Raw genomic sequence first — 12,698 nt, forward strand, 5'->3', positions numbered from 1 at the left:
AAGGGCCCTCTGCCCAGTGAAGCAACATGGGACACCTGAGTTGCCTGCAGGTAGAGTGTTGTCACAAGTTGCAAATTCTGTCCCTGCAAGAGTATGGGTATGATTTAAGTTTAGGATTTGAGGCTGCAGGCCACCCCCTGGCCAGCTCAGGCTGGGGCAGAGCCAGCCCACAGGCATTGGGTGAGCAGGAGGCCCCGCCTCATAGCGGATTCCACACGGGGGTGCAAGCTGTGGCATCCTGGGCACCTGAGGTTTGTTCTAAAGCTGTGATTACCAAAACACTGCCCTTGTCCCAGGCCCCAGCTGGAGCAGGGGGTCTACAGCCAGGAGGCACTGAGCTGAGCTCCCATTGGGCTGGATTCTGGGTCACATTGCAAGAATCCTGCTAAAGGTTCTAAAAAACCATTCCAGCATGTTCAGAACATGTGCTGGTTAAGTTGGTATACACACACATTTAGAAGTGTAACAACAGATGATATATTTTAAAAGATAAACTTAATGCAGGTTACAAGGTTTTTACCAACTTGTTCGATTTTATTATGGAGGTTACTTTAAATTTTAATCCCCCAGTTCTTGCTATGATCTTATCTGAGTACCTTCCAGTTCTAACCAGTAGGTGCTCTACACCCATGGGAACGCTCCACCTCCAGGTAGCATGTGTTCCAGATGACTTCACCGTGTGTGGCGGTGAGCTCGAGGACCAGGTTTCCAGGTTTGATGCACGGTCAGGGTGCAGGCTCCCCAGGACCGAGGCCTGGTCCTGACCCTGGGCGTTCTGTTGGAGAGGACTCAGCTCTACAGCTGTCTGTGATGCAGGTGCATAGATGGCACTAGCTGGTGAGTCAGCCGCAGTCCCTGTGTGGCGTTGGGGAAGGGATGAAGACAGAGAGGCCTGTGCAGAAGGGTCCCACTGAGTAGAGGAACCACCCTGTGCATTTTCTGCTTCAAACCTGACATGATTCTACCACAGGTTTCTAAAAATCTTTAAAGTTACATAAAGCATGGTCCATGTCAGAGTCTGAGAGGCCACCTGCAGATCCCTTGGGGGTTCCTCTCATGAGGCCAGTGGGGTCCTGAGGACAAACCCACAGAGGTGGCTCTGTGTGTGCGCAGTGCTCCCACCTCTAGTCCTCACAGAGAAAGTCAAAAACAAAAACAAAAGGACAGGGTTTGAGGCTGGGTCCCTCATTGCCAGGGACTCAGAGCCAACAGCCCTGCTTTCTGCTCCAGGTGCTGTGGGGACTGGCTCTTATGGAAGGGACACCGGCTTTGGAATGAAGTGGAAGCATGGGATTCGATGAGATGGAACAAAAACAAAATGTGATACCCCTGACACACAGACGTTCTGTGTTCTGTCACCATTTGCCAAATTGGGGGCCCCCTGGGCTCCAGGCACCTAAGTGAGCCAAGGGGTTCGGCCTGCACTTCTGGACCCCAATGCATTTGGCTCAGAAAGATGGCTGTCCTTCTGTTCCTGCCTTCCTTTGCCTCCTGCCTGACTGTGCAGGTTCTTCTGAAAGAAAAATCAGAATCGTAACCTTTGTCATGTTAATGATCCTAGTGATTCCACACGTCAGCTAGGTGCAAGTGTGCTTGTGCACAGGACGTGGTGCAGGCCTGTGCATGTGTGTGCATGCTGTGTGGTGCACACCTGTGTTTGTGTGTGCACACTGTTGGGAGTCTCCCTGAGAACTCCCCGGGCCTTTCAAACATGGCGGTGAATTGCCAGTGGGCGGCTAGAACTCCCCGGGCCTTTCAGATAAGGAGCCCCTAATGCAGCATGGCGGCGGGCAAATTGCCAGTGGGCGGATAACAAGTTGTTTTGAAAACCTTCTAATTGGCCCTCCCATCTTCCAAACTCGTGGACAGTTCGTGCCCCCCATGAATCTTACGCAGGGCGGACGTGCGTGCACCGTAGGTGATGACCTGACCTTTACTGTGATTGGCCCCGGGAGCTTCCTGGTTTAAGATAACTGACTCTCACTTTCTATATAAACTAGCACCAGCTTGCAGTAAAGTGCTTCATCTTTGTCACTGCTATCTATGTGTGTGCATTTTAATCTCCGACGATGCCATGTGGTGCACGCCTGTGTACATGTGTGTGCATGTCTTAGGGTGCAAGCCTGTGTGTGTGCATGTCTTATGTTGCACACACACATGTGTGGGTCACATCTTGTGGTGTACACCTGTGTACATGTGTCATGTCTTGTGGTACAAGCCTGTGTATGTGTGTGACATCTTGTGGTGTGTGCCTGGGTACATGTGCATGCATGTCTTGAGGTGCACACCTGTGTGCCTGTGTGTCACGTCTTGTGGTGCACACCTGCGAGTTACATGCACGTGTCCCTTTGCTCCTCCAACCACCCTGAGACTCAGCTCTTACTGAGGCTGACCCAGATGGCTGGCTGAGCTCTGTCTGCAGCAGGAGGAGCTGAGTGGGATCCGAGACCCCAGGAGCCACCTGGGCCTCTGGGGCAGAGTAGCAGTGGCCCCCTGGCATCAACCCTACCCTCACCACATGGAAGCCTTTGTCTCCCTCCCACGTCCCCAGAACCCAGCCTCCTCTCTCTTCGTGGACATGGCCACTGTCACCAACCTCGTGAGCAGCTTGGTGGCGGGGTGGCACTGTGCTTTGTGTGAGGGAACAATGTTGCTGCTCCAGGCCTTTCCTCCTAACCCCCTCCCACCCCAAGCAGCACGGCCAGCGTAGGACCAGCTGCCTGAATAAGCAGAGGCTGGCAGCTGAAGACCGGGGCCACGGAGGGAGAAGGAAGCCCCGTGACTGGAGAGGTGGCAGCAGAGGCTCCCGATGTCCAGAGCAGATGCCTGTTGACCCACCAGGTCTCTCCATGACAGTGCCTTTGGCATCAAGGGTGTGGCTGCCCAGACAGTGGGGTTGGGCCTCCGTCACCCACTCCCAAGTACCTCCAAAGCGCCAGGAGGAAACCCAGGTCAGCTCTCACAGTGCTGTGACCACCCGCCACAGAGACAACAGAGCCCTGTCAGTCTAGCCATACCTTTGGTCTCGGCCCCGGGGACACCATGGCTCCTGTCTGGCACTGTGTCCCTGGCTTGCTAATGGTCTGGGCAATGGCACACCTTCCGCTCGCAGATGGCAGCTCTGCCATGTCTTGTTTTCTAGTTGGAGGTTTCCAACACCAGCCGTCCACGTCTAGCTCCAGGCCCAGCACTTCAGGCGGGGTGTCGCCCTCCAGCCCCATGATCAAGACCTGCATCCTGAAGACCCACACTCTTCTCAGACCCACCAGGAAGCAAGGAATGCCATCCCAAGGCTGGAGGGGCAGAATGGGGACACGGGACTCACCTGAGCGGAGGCCCTGGGCCAGGCATGGGCACTGGGCAGGTCCATCAGCACTGGCCACTTGCTGGAGGCCCAGGGTGGAGAAGCCTGAGAAATGAGGACTCTGGGGACCTATGCAGGGACCTGGCATCCCTAGGTTTAGCTCCAGGGGACAACGTGGGAGGAAGACCCCCTCAAGCTCCAGCACAGACAGGAGTAAAGGAGCCACCGTGACACGGCCCACCAGCTGGCCCTCCACCCCAGGCCTGCTGCCAGAGCCAGGCCAACCTGATTTCAGCAGCCCCTGCCCTCCGTGTGGGCAGAGAGCACTTGGCTTCAGCCCTGCAGCCGCACTGCCCTGGGAGAGACTGGGAAACACATGGAGATGCACGGTGAGGGTTCAGGCTCCCCAGCACCGAGGCCTGGTCACAGGGCCAGGTGCCCTCCACACTACTGCGGGGTTTCCACAAGCTGTGCGCGTCCCAGAGGTCATGTGTAGAAGCTCGGCCTCAGGGTGGAGGTGCTGGGAGGTGGAGGGACCTTTAGGAGGTGGGACCTCACAGGACGGGATTAGTTTACAGGGGCATCACCTGCAGAGGGGACAAAAGCCCACCTGGCAAGAGCCAGTTGTTCCAAAGGAGCCCCTGAGTCTGCCTGGTCTCCTGGCAGATTCTGTGATCCTATTTATCATGCTTGCTCTTGCCATGACGACAAGGGAGCCTCATAAGAGCAGATAGGGCCACCTGAACTTGGATGTTTGGCCTCCAAAACTGTTAGCTAAACAAACCTTTTTTCTTTAAAAGTAGCCTGCCTCAATTATTTTGATACAGCAACAGAAAACAGACTAATGCAATCACTAGTGGTCTATTTTCAGCAGTTCCTTTTATCCAATACATCATATTCCGCTTTCAACCAAAAATTACAAGGCAGATTAAAAAGCAAAGAAAAAATAGTCTGAAGAGCCTAAATGAGCATCAGAAGCAGAGTCAGATATGACAAGAATGTTGAATGATAACACCAGGAATTTTAAAAAGCTATGATCGATGTGTTATGGGATCTAATGGGAAAAAGTGAATGCTGAGAGAACAACTGAACAATGCAAGCAGAGAGACAGAAATCCTAAGATCAGAAAGAAGGCTAGAGATCAAAACTGCCCAGAGCTGATGAGCACTTTGGATGGGTTCCCTGGGAGGCTCATGGCTAAGAATGTGAGGTGAGAACATGAGAAAAGAACCCTCTGAAATTAAAAATCTAAGAGAAAAAATAACAGCAGAACAATCCAGGAAGCACGGAGCAACCATGAGAGGTATGATGTAGCTAGCTGGGCACAGTGGCCACGTCTGTGACCCCAGCTACTGAGGAGGCAGAGGCAGGAGGACTGTGAGTCTGAGGCCAGACTGGGAAACTCAGCAAGACCCTGCTCAGAACACATGAAGAGGTGCAGCTCAGCGGCAGAGGGCTTTTAGGTTCCACCCCAGCCTCACAGGCGACGGAGACAAAGGCAAGTGAGGCGCCCACGAGGGAGCGAGCGGAGAAGACTGGGGAACAGAGGAGGCAGGAGGAGCGGCACTGGTCTCAGCTGGAGCCGTGGAAGTCACGAGGAAGTCACAAGCGCTGCCTGGTGCAGGGGTGCATGTCTCAGAAAGGCAACGGTGCACGGCAAAGCCCACAGACCTGCAGTGAGAGGGCGCGCCACAGTCGCTGGGGCAGCAACAGCTCTCAGCCACCCCAGACCCACAGGCAGGGCGGTCAGGACGTCCAGCCCAGCGGCACCATGGGTCCCCTGGGTACGATGGACAGCTACGGCTGCCCCATCCCACAAGGGCAGAGCCCACTCTTGAGCGCCCACGGACACTCACCAGGACGGACCAACATCCAGGTCAACAGGCGCACCCGAGGTGCAAGGGAACAGAGTCACACAGGCCTGCTCTCAGACGGCCAGATGGAACAGACCCGGAATCAACAACAGAAAGTGGACACCCCCACTCAGACCAGAGAACCGCCGAGGCCCGCTGCACTACGGAGAACAACGCTTCCTAGGAGAGCTGGGCAAGAAGCGTAGATCCATCCCACGAGCAGAAGGAGAGTCTCCCCATCACCCACAAGCTCACTCTTTCCACATACTGTCTTAAAAATAGAATTTTAGAAATCACTTAGACAAAAGTTACAAGATTTCACTAGAACTTTTTTCTTGTTATTAATGTATCAGTCTGTCCAACCAAGAGACAGAAACCACTCAGTAATATTTCTGTACTTTTTGAAAATATTTTTTAGTTGCTTTTAGTTGATGGCACCGGTCCCTGCTCCTTTATAATTCATACACAGTGCTGAGAATCGAACTCATTGCCTCAACATGCTAGGCACGTGCTCCACCCTGAGTCACAACCCCAGCCCACGTGGTGACTCATGTAGTCCAGCGGGTGCCCCAGGCCTGTGAAGGACACCAGGAAAGCTGGACCCTACAGGGGAGCCTCTCAAGGTCTGGCAGGGCTCAAGGGGGCTGGTAGTCGCTGCCCAGGCAGAGCAGGCCCCAGCCTGAGCTACAGGCCCCTCGTTGGCCTGGGGATCTGCAGGGCCTGGGGTGCCACTGAGGTTGCTTGGTGCCAGGCCCCACTGCTCCCTGCCCAAGCCGTTCTCAGCGCGGCATTGGCAGAGGTGTTTGGGGAGCAGGACAGGTAGTCACACGGCTCTGCACCTCTGCAGCAGGGCTCAGGGGCAGGGACCAGCACCGTCAAGAAGCTCTGCTACTGATGTGTCATGAGCCATCCCCGCCCCCAACCCCACGTCTTCTGCCAGCACGTATGAACAGCAGAGCTGGACCTCGTTGGCCATCAGGGCAGGGCGGCACTGGGGACCAACCTCACTGACTCCAGACCCAGAGCCTGGGCTGCACAGAGGCCTGGGGATCCTGAGATAACACCAGGCACCAGCAAAAGCACCAAACAGAAGGCCACACGTGCCACCAGAGGCAGGGAGAGGAGCCATCAGAGTGGACCCCACACACCCCTCCAGAGCTCGCGTTACCAGCTTCCTAAGCCCAATCCTTCCAGGTTGCCAATGACCCAACCATCAGCAACTGCTGGAGAAGTAACACAGAATGGCCTGCCACCTCCCACCCAACCTCGGGCAACCATGTGACGCCCAGAGGACAGCCCTGGGGACCCAGAGTGCTGCCAGGGCAAGGACACAGCAGGCTCCAGAGCTCTTCTCACTGTGACCCGGGCTGAGGGAGGCCAGGGAGGGGCTGCGTCTAGGGAATTGGAGTCCCACGCACCAGTGGTCCACGTCAGACCTGCCCAGAGCAGCCTCCGTGCCACTGTCAAGGCCCAAGAGCACAGAGAAGGCATGGAAACACCACAGAGTCCTAGAGGCCTCTGCCTGGCTACTGCTGGTGCATTCGTGGCTTGACAGTGGTCAAGTGCCTGGCTTTATAGCCCCAGCTGGCCCTGGTCCCACTTTGAGCTGCTGTCCTCAGGGTAGAAGCAAAGATAATGCATGTGGAATCTGAAATCCCCACAAACCATTTAAATGTGCTGCTTTTCCATGGCATGTAGTACAAAATGCCAGGGATGGTCACCACATCTCAGGCACTGAGCCCTGCTCCTCCTGGAGGCAGAGGGCAGGACCTTGATTGCAACCGGGCAGCGAGCAAAGTGTGTAACGGGCCAGGCGGCCTGTGGCCAACACCCCGACTGCACGGGGGCCGGGCTTACCATGAAGAAGCTCCCCTCCCCAAGTCATCACCAAGAGTTTAAAGGTCAGCTCTATAGAAACCCCTGGACCGAGCAGCTCAGAGGCCACCTATCTGGAAGCCGTTTAGACAGCAACTCTGCTGCTCTACCCCTGTTGTCCCTCAGCCTCGTTCTTGGATCCCTGAGACACCTGGCTGCTGCATCTCAGATCTGGGGACAGGCTCACTGGAGGAGGCTTGATGGGTCCCTGTCTCCGATGGGGGGATGCTGGTCAAGCTCTGCTTCGGTTTCTCACCTGGGACATGAACCAGGTCCTCCAGATAGGTTCAAACGTCCACTTCTTTCACTTCCCAGCTGCTCGGCATGATGGTGAGGTGCCCTCACCCTGAGCTGACGAGTCTTGGTCTCAGGTCTTTGGGAAAGAGGCGACAGTAATCGCGAATCTGAACTGTCAACTACATTGGATTAAGAGTTGTCAGGGATTATGGGTGTGTCAGTAAGGGTGTGTCTAGGAATGACTGGCGTGTGGGATAGCCACCTGAAATGGAGATCCCCCCTAAGCATGGGCAGCACTGACCAATAGGATGATGGCTTGGATGGAATAAAAGTTGGAAGAACCAGGGAGCAGCAGCAGATGCAAGCTCCATTTTGAACGGGTTTTTGATTGCTGCTGCGATCGTCTGAGGATATCGAGTTCTTGCTTCTTCACTCTTCCAAAGCTGACTCTGCCTTGGTCCTCCAGGAGGCACCGTTGGTCCATCCTGTTCTGGGTCGTCAGCCTCTTGGACGGTGCACCTGCTGGTTCTCCCAACTCTCCAGCCTGCTGAACACCTCATTCCAAGTGACTCTTGAGCCCTGACGCGTTCAGCATAGGAATCAAACCTCTGAACTGATTTTAACGTGACAGTGTGCAGGTACATATCTATGTCAGAACTCAAGGCCAGCGTCTGTACATCTCTCTACTTAGTTCAGCAGTGTGACTACCAAATAGGGTGGCCTTCAGTAGATCAGGAACTCTTGTTATTTTTCAAGACACTGACAATTCTATCTGATTTATTTTTTTGGTACCAGGGATTGAACCCATTAACCACTGAGCCACATCCCCAGCCCTTTTTATATTTTGAGACAGAGTCTTTCTAAGTTGCCGAGGCTGGCTTTGGACCCGCGATCCTCCTGCCTCAGCCTCCAGAGCCACTGGGATTATAGGTGTGCACCACCTCATCTATCTTCCCAGATAAATTCTACATCTGCTTCTGTTATGTTCCTCACCACAAAAATAAACTTCCAGTCATGTTTTTATTTCAAGTGGCTGAAATTGATACACGAATTCAAAGCAAAACAAGTTCCTGCACTTTGTGTTCCTGGACATGCTTCCTGACCTTGGCTGAGGGCTGCGCTACGGGAACAGGGACCCCTTCTGCACAGCAAGCCACAGGGTGCCCTGGCTGTGCCTCTGTCTTCCCTGCTCTCACTGGCATGCGGCCCCGCAGGCCAGGGGGCCACCCCAGGGCAGGACCCACGCCCTGCCTCCCTGCATCTGCTGAGGCTTCCCACTGACTGGGAGAGGAGGCAGGCGGAGGGGAAAGCAGGGTGGCAGACTGGGGGAGTCTGGGCAGCCTCTCCCTGTCAGAGCTGGAGAAGGCGGTGACAGCTCACCCACCAGTGCTCCGGAAGGGAGGGGACGAGCACAGGCTGAGGAAGCTGGGGCTCAAGGAGCTCGTCAAGGACTCGCTCCCGCACCTCTTGCAGGAGAGCCCTGCCCACAGGCCCAGTGTGCCTGCCCTCCAATGACCACCACCACGTGTCCTCTTCTGAGCCACGCTTGGTCACTTCTGGAAGCCCATCTGGACCTCCTTGAAAACCTGAGGACGTGCAGGTGGCCATGGCAGTGGGGCAGGCCAAGGGTACGGGTGGAGGGTCAGGGACCTGAGGCCAAGCTCCTGGGCAGGGACAACGTGGCTGCACCCACACGTGCAGCACTGGTCCTGGGACAAGAGGCCAGACATACCCACGTCTGCCGAGGGGCAGCCCGGCAGGCACGGCGCGTCCTCCAGGTTCTCATCATAGTCCATTTACAGACACGTTGGGCAACTTCTCTTTTCTCTCTTGGGAATCAAAGAGCAGGAGGCGTGGACAAAGTCGTGGAGACACCGAGGGAGACAGGAGAGTGCGACTTCCAGGAGGTCCCGGCCGTCGTCACCATGGTGACCACTGTCTGCCAGGAGTTCTCTGAGCACCAGTGAGGGAGGAAGGAGAGACAGCAGAGCTGTGCCCGAGGGACGAAGGTCCGCAAGGGGGTGGCAGAGCTGTGCGGCACATGCTGGCGGGCAAGGCTGACCTGCTCGCAGTGGAGAGCCGAGCTCTCCAGCGCCGTCCTCAGTGGCCGCACCGCTGCTTCTGCGGCACTAGGCTCTGTGTAGGGACTGCTGGACATGATCCCTTACGAGAGTCCACCCTCAGCCAGAGTGAGTGCTGCTCAGATCCCGACTCAAGAGGACAGACGCCAGCTGCAGCCCCACCAGGTGGCCCCAGGCTTCCAGTAAGTTAGAACCTGGGAAAGGACAAAAAAGGCTGCCCGTCCTCGCATCTGTGGCTCTCAGTGCCCACCAAGGCTCACACAGTCGGATGCCTCCTGCCTAAACTAGAGCAAGACCACGCAGAACAGGAAAAAATGATTCATAAACCAACGGTACTGACATCGTCACTCAGACTGATGATTCAAACTCCACATGGGGTGGATTCTCCTTCTGGGTGACACTGCTGGCCCTGTGGGCATGTGTGTGGCAGGAACAGGTGGGCCAGGTCAGGGCCGCTCGGCCCTTCCAGCCAGGCGTGCTGCAAGCCTCCTCTCCCACCTCCTCTGCTGTCTGTGAAGCCAGAGGCCTCACTGGGTTGGGGTGCTGTGTGTCACAGTGGGTGGCAGGCTCCCCGGATGCTGCCTCTTGGAGGAGGTCACTACTGGACTGCTCTGCCGGAGCTCAGCTTTCTGCCTGGTGAAGTCTAGTCAGGAGACGTGGTGGCCGAACTCGCTTTTATGTCTGCGTGTTCAAATACACCAACTTTTAAATTCAAGTTATGAATTCAGGAAAACTCAAATTAGTCTCACCTGCCCTACTTCCTGTTTTGTTTTATTAAGGGAATAGGTCCGGAAATTCATAAATCAACTGCTTGCTTGTATTTGCATTAAATAAAAGAGTGCACTGTCCAGTTCTCCATATCCATTAAATATGAAATAAAAACTATCTGGGCCTGGGGCTGTGGCTCAGTGGTAGAGTGCTTGCCTAGCATGTGTGAGGCACTGGGTTCGATTCTCAGCACCACATAAAAATAAATGAATAAAATAAAGGGCCATCAATGTCTAAAAAAATTTTTTTTAAAAAAGGACTATCTGCCAGACTGACGTGAGGAGTTAAAGTCCCAGAAGTGGGACTGCCCACGGCAGGGAGAGCAAACCTTTGGCGTGTTTGTCTCCTTGTCCTTTCTGGCCTCTTCCCCTGAATATTCCTCAGCCTCTCTCAAGGCTCCCCTGTCTTCCCCAGCCTTCCCCAACCTCCCGGCCTCCCGGACTTCAACTCAACCTCTCCAGCCTCCCCAGGGACAGAGTTGTAGAGACTTTGGCCTGGGTGGTCATGGGCCCATCCTTGGACCAGTCAGGAGGGAGAGGACCAGCTTTGGGTCCAGCTCAGACACCTGCTGACCTCAGCACAGGCCTCGGTGGCTGGCTGACAGGAGGCTGGGTGGGCCTGCTGGGCTGCCTGCTCCATCCTGCTCCCAGGTGCCCAACGACTCCACTCCGAGCTGGTGCCAGGGCAGGACCTGAACCTTAGGGCACAGGCTGGTAAGAAACACCACATGTGCCTTTCAAATGCCAGCCATGGCTTCCACAGGCTCGTCACCACCAGCTGTGACCCAGCCCCCACAGGGCACAGCCATCAGCCGCCGCCTGGCTTCACCAGCACCGCTCACCTCACAACCTCCGTAACCCAGGGCCAACGAGTCGTAATTAAGACAGGGGTGGAGTGAAGAACATGCATGTCTGCTGCCCCCTCAGCAAGTCAGAGTGGGGCAGTGGGTCCCGTGAAGCCGAGGGAACTGGCTGAGCTCCTGAGTCTGCTGCTCTCAACGTGGCCTGGAAAGTCACCAACATGGTGGCCTCGGGTGTGCTGCAGCTCCCTCACGACTTGGACCCTTCTGGAAGTGGTGGCTGTGGTGACTGCTGGCACTCGGCAGCTCTCCTGGAGAACCTGAATTCCCATGCTGGCAGGACTCCCGCACTGACCATATGTGGGCAGACCCTCCAAGGCGGTCACATCCCTGGCAGGAAGGCGGAAGTCCCCACCAAGCAGCCTCAGGCAACTCTTAGAGCCAGAGGGGCTTCAGCCCAGGGAGGACACCTGGGTCCTTTAGCTGCAAAGCACTCACACTTTCAATGCCATGGCTGGCATCTGCAAGGACACCAGGCCAAGGTCCACAGGGGCAGTGGGGCTACCAGAGGGGCTTCCAGCTGGGGCAGACCAAACTCAGGAAGCGCTCTGGACAATGCAAGGCATGTGGATGGGAGTGTCAGGGGCAGGAGCAGCAATGGGGGTGGACAGGAGGCTGGTGTGGGAAAGCTCCAGGCCCCAGAGGGTGGGAGGCACAGATGTTCCTGGAGACACAGCCCTCAGCTTGTGGAGTGTGCAGTCTGGTTCCTGGACCGCATGGTGATCAGTCCTGAGCTGACCACGGCCTCCTCTGACAGAAGCTGGCCGTCGCACCTTCCCACTGGCGGACAAGGCTCCGATCTGTCCTCTCCAACCACGCTCTCTATTCTGATGTTCACTTTTTCATAGTCGTTGTTTTAGGTGGACGGGGAATGTCTGTCCCCAAAGCCTTTCCCTGAATGATGCGCTGGGAGGTAGAGGGACCTGAGAGAAGTGGGGCCTAGGGGGAGGTATTCTGCCCCTGGGGCTTGGCCTAGGCCTTCCTCTCCGTCTTGTCCTGGACACAGGGAGAATGGCTCCGCTCTGCCTGCCACATGAGGCTTCCCCAGAGGCCCAAGAGATGGGCTCCTGGGCAGAGACCCCAGAGCCACCCAGGGTCCTGGGAACATACCTGCTGAGGGAGGCAGCCCCGGCACAGACCTGGTGGCTGCAGGCACCCTCCTGCCACGCCGCACCTTCCCTTCCTCAGCACGCGCTTTCCTACTGGTGCTGATGCAGGTGTCACGCACAGCAATCCCCCTCATCTCCTCAGGGCCTCTATCCACAGTGTGGGCCACTGATGTCCCCTGTCACACAACTGCCTGTCCCATCGGTTCTCCTCCCAGGTATTCCGAGAGTCCTGCCTCGGGTGTGAATGTCAATAGCAATTGCAGGTTCTTGTAGGAACCTTCTTATTAACAGGTAGCGTCCTCTGCATCTGGCGGCATGGCTGCCCTGCTCTCCAGGTTGAGATTCCCACAGGACATCTTCTTCCACCCGCTCACTCTCCATCTACCCGATCTAAAAAGTGTCCCTTGGAGAAAACACACAGGTGGATGGATCATGCCAAACTCTGACCCACGTGGCCACGACCACTGACAGGGGATCTTCTGCCCTTTTGCTGTGTGAGCCGTATATGCCATGCGGCTTTGTGGGCCTCATTTCCTGCATTACTGTCCTCTTTTGTGTGTAGTTGATTTCTTGTAATGAAATGTTTAAATCCCTTTCTCATTTCCTTCTGTG

The 12,698-nt window shown here is 55.8% G+C and overlaps 1 long non-coding RNA gene across 1 annotated transcript; it reads right to left on the minus strand.

The window, feature by feature from the left end:
* Positions 1-506: 506 nt before the first annotated feature.
* Positions 507-10,886, minus strand: LOC139706682 (uncharacterized). The gene is made up of 4 exons (XR_011708239.1): positions 7,289-10,886; positions 3,326-3,409; positions 3,018-3,237; positions 507-855 (listed from the first exon to the last, which is right to left on the minus strand). It is a non-coding gene; the product is annotated as an uncharacterized lncRNA (long non-coding RNA).
* Positions 10,887-12,698: the final 1,812 nt, after the last annotated feature.

Source organism: Marmota flaviventris, chromosome 8 (assembly GCF_047511675.1).
Source record: "Marmota flaviventris isolate mMarFla1 chromosome 8, mMarFla1.hap1, whole genome shotgun sequence".
NCBI lineage: Eukaryota > Metazoa > Chordata > Mammalia > Rodentia > Sciuridae > Marmota > Marmota flaviventris.